Below are 4,211 nucleotides of genomic sequence, written 5' to 3' on the forward strand. Positions count from 1 at the left end.
TCGCTGGAACAAGAAGATGCGATCTGTACTCGAGTCCCTTGGCTTCAGACAGACCTACTCTGATGCCAGCATCTATATCTACTCCAAGGATGGAGTAACCATCATCCTGCCTGTGTTTGTGGATGATATGACTCTAGCTTCGAAATCTGAGACTGCCATCGACTCCTTTGTCTCACAACTGAGCCAGCACTTCAAAATTCGCGATCTGGGCCCTACAACTCAACTCCTGGGGATCAAAATCGACAGAGTGTTGCAATAAATGCGACCAGACAGGGGATTGAACCCTGGACCTCCCAGGTTTCGACCGGGTGCTCTAACCACTGAGCTATTTGGTCAAGGTATCTAGGCTTACTTGGTGTGGTTTAACCACCAAGTGCTAGTAGGGACTAGCGTTGCTGAGTGCTGGAGTACTACACCTGCAACACAGAGACCGCCCCAATCGCTCCATATCCATCTCCCAGCGACAATACTGCCTGGATGTCTTGACCAGGTTTGGAATGGCAGACTGTAAGCCCATTTCCACACCTATGGAACCCAATCTTCGCCTATCTCGCCAGCAATCACCTCAGAACCCTCAGGAAGTCGAACAAATGCGCCAGGTGCCCTATCTATCTGCTGTGGGTGCCCTGATGTACTTGGCCACCACAACTCGACCAGATATAGCCTATACTGTCGGAGTACTGGCCAGATTCAACTCTAACCCTGGCTGGGCTCACTGGCAAGCTGTAAAACACCTGATGCGCTACCTGAAGGGCACTCTGGACTATTCCATCACATATGCTCCTGATCCTTCGACCTCTGAGCTATTCACAACCTTCTCTGATGCTGATCATGGTGGTTGCAAGGATTCTGGTCGCTCCACTGGTGGATATGTGGTCAAGATGGGCACTGGTGCAGTTTCCTGGTCCTCCAAGCTACAGGGAGTGGTCGCTTTGTCCACCACTGAAGCAGAGTATATTGCTGCAGTCCAAGCAGGCAAGGAGATCAAGTGGATGCGAAATCTGTTGCAGGAAATTGGCCTCCCTCTCCCAGATGCTTCTACCCTTCGCATTGACAACCAATCTGCGATCTCTGTGGCCAAGAACCCAGAACACCATGGGAGGATGAAGCAACTTGACCTCTGCTACTACTGGCTAAGAGATGCAGTTCAGCAGAACCTGATTTCGCCTATTTTCGTCCCTACAGTCGACCAGGCTGCAGATCTCCTCACAAAGCCGCTACATCGCACCAAGGTCATTGCCTTCTGCAAGATGCTAGGACTTGGCGCATCAGGGGGGAGCAGCTGAGTGCAGAGGTGCACATTCAGGGGGGAGTGTTCATATTAGGTGCCTGTGCACCTCAGGACTGCATTTATCTTCTGTGTTATTTCTATCTAACCCTACAGACATGTAGTGGACACTTAGCTTCGCTCTAAGTGTCCTTGGTTTGCTTTTGTTTATTGTTTACATTTGTTTATCATTTTTGCGCACTTACTGTTGTGTGCCCAGTGAAGTTTTCTTCAGTCTCTTACACTGGGCACAAGGTATGTCTTATGTAGTATTCCCTTGAATAATAGTCTCTTACACTGGGCACAAGTGGCCTCAGTTTGTGGTTATCTCAACACCCCAGGTGAGTACCTTTTGTTCATATTAGGTGCCTGTGCACCTCAGGACTGCATTTATCCTCTGTGTTATTTCTATCTAACCCTACAGACATGTAGTGGACACTTAGCTTCGCTCTAAGTGTCCTTGGTTTGCATTTGTTTATTGTTTACCTTTGTTTATCATTTTTGCGCACTTACTGTTGTGTGCCCAGTGAAATTTTCTTCAGTCTCTTACACTGGGCACAAGGTATGTCTTATGTAGTATTCCCTTGAATATAGTCTCTTACACTGGGCACAAGTGGCCTCAGTCTGTGGTTATCTTAACACCTTTCCAACTCTGTGTGTATTCCTCTTGACATTCTTCTTAGTTGCATCTGCTGTACCTGGGCCAAAATTGTCTGTGAATTTCTCATAGATGGTAACAAGAAGCATGTCACCTGTGTGCAATGCAACCAGTTGAAAAGCAAGTGTTGCTGGCCCAGGGATGGGAAAGACACTGAGGCCAGCCCCAAGGCTGTTGGAAGGGTAGACAAAGGGAAGAAGAGGAAGGCCAATGAGGAGCCACCCAAGCCTGGGCCAAGCAAGAAGAAGCAGGTGTCAGTGAGCATGAGGCCAATTGAAGTGTTGGACCTTGGTGAACCTGAGGCTGGTGGGAGTAGACTGAGGGAGGCTGGCACAGGACAGTATTCAGTCCTGGAGGACAAGTTCAATCAACTGATTGAGGCAGTAGGACTGGTACCCAACAACCTGACCAGTCTCTTCAAACTCCACAAGACTGTGGTTGAAAACTTGGGCCACATTGCCAACATGCTTGAGTCATTACTCAACAAGTCCTATGGCTTCAGGGTGGCAGTCACCCCCTCAGACTTGGGCTCATCTGAGCTTGACTCAGATGAGTTGTGCAAGGAGGCTGACTGGCTGCAGGCCAATGTCACACACCAAAGGTGTTGTGGACATGGTTACAGCTGACTCTGCCTAACTTGCTGATGAGTTGTGCACAACACCCATGAATGCAGATGAAGACTAAAGGCCTCATGTGTAGAAAGGCTGCTGGATGTGAGCAGTCATCCTTTGCACAAGAATGAGTTGTCAGTGCTAAAGAGAAAAGAGGAAGCAAGTTAAGCATGCATAAAAGCCTTCCAAATTTGGAGAGGATCCTCACACCCAACACATTTCTACAGCACTCCATCCATCAGATGCTCATTTCACTATGTCCATCAGATATGGCTGCCTCTTCATCAATCATCTCACTTGTCTCATTTGCCAGAGACAGTGGCTACATATATCTGCCAGGCATTCCCACCAGCTTCCATCCTGAAGCCCCCTGGTTCATTCTGTCATTGTCAGCCCCATCTCATCCCATGCAGCTTGGTCAGCATGTTCTCCTTGTCAGTATGACTTCAAGAAGGACATTCTTTGGTTGCCTCAGGTCTGTCACTTGGTTAGAAAGGTCTTATGTGGTCATTTCAGTCTCCCCAGTTGATGAAGCATATGGATCATTCCTCCCTGCTCCCTGCACCATCTTTATTCCAATCTTGTCCATCATTCTTCCTGCATTGCAACAGCTGCAGCATAATCTACTGTTCTCCAGCCTCCCTGATCACATCCATGATGAGTATGATGTGCATCTTGCCTTCTTACTGCAAGATCCAGCAGAGGATGTCCCCCCTTCTCCTCCTCCTCCATCAGAGCCCCATTCATGAAGTTTTTTGTTAACTTTGCTGAGAGGATGAATGGGTGGGAGATGTGATCACTTATGCTCCCATTGCCCCACAGACCCCCAATGCCCTAGCCCCTTTGACACCTGACTCATGTCCTTCAATTCTGGAATTAATACTTCCCTATCTGGAAACACTGTCCATCTGTCATGCCATCTTTGGATCTAGTGATGTCTCCACCAAGATCTGACTTGCATCACCACCCCCTCATGTCATATCAGTGCACTTACTCAGTTTCTGACTCTATATGACTCATTCTGTGATATTCTGACTATCCTTGACTCATTTATTGCCAATACTTACCAATCCTCTTTGCTTGCTTACTCATCATGATTACTCAGTCCTTACTTATTACTTACCAAGTTTGTGCCTTGTTTGTCATAGGCTGTGCTCCCCCCACAGTATATAAACCCCCATGTACTTAGCTACAACCCCAAGCAATCCACAAGCAATCCAGAAGTCACTCAGCAGTCAGTTCAGCTCTCTCTCAGGCATAACTCATTGTCAACAGTTGAGGCTCAGTTGGAAGTGTCTATCTGTCTTCATTCATATCATTGGTAGTTGAGGCTCCACAGAGGGGTCTATCTGCCTTCATCAGTATCATCAGTGCTTAGTCAGCAACTTTCACTTACTCATTCATCTTCTCCTGTGTAACTTGTTGATGATTTGCACCAGGAGCACATCCTATTGAAGCTCATCACTCTACTCAGCATCCCTCTCCCAGTCATCATCCATCCATCCCCTCCTGCATAACTCATTGTCAACTTGCACTAGGAGTCCTTTCGGCTGAATACCTTCACTCCATTCAGCATCCCCTGACTAGTCATCTCCTGCATAACTTGTCATTGACTTGCACTAGGAGCACCTGCCCTTGAAATCCCCCCCACTTTAGATTCTTTCTGCCTTCCAGG

The 4,211-nt window shown here is 47.7% G+C and overlaps 1 non-coding gene across 1 annotated transcript; it reads right to left on the reverse strand.

Moving 5' to 3' along the window:
• Window positions 1-262: 262 nt before the first annotated feature.
• On the reverse strand, window positions 263-335 carry F5J12DRAFT_t95. Its single transcript has one exon. It is a non-coding gene; the product is annotated as a tRNA-Phe (tRNA).
• Between the last annotated feature and the right edge of the window lie 3,876 nt (window positions 336-4,211).

This window comes from Pisolithus orientalis (assembly GCF_024613125.1).
Source record: "Pisolithus orientalis strain OTSU chromosome Unknown F5J12scaffold_9, whole genome shotgun sequence".
Classification (NCBI taxonomy): domain Eukaryota; kingdom Fungi; phylum Basidiomycota; class Agaricomycetes; order Boletales; family Pisolithaceae; genus Pisolithus; species Pisolithus orientalis.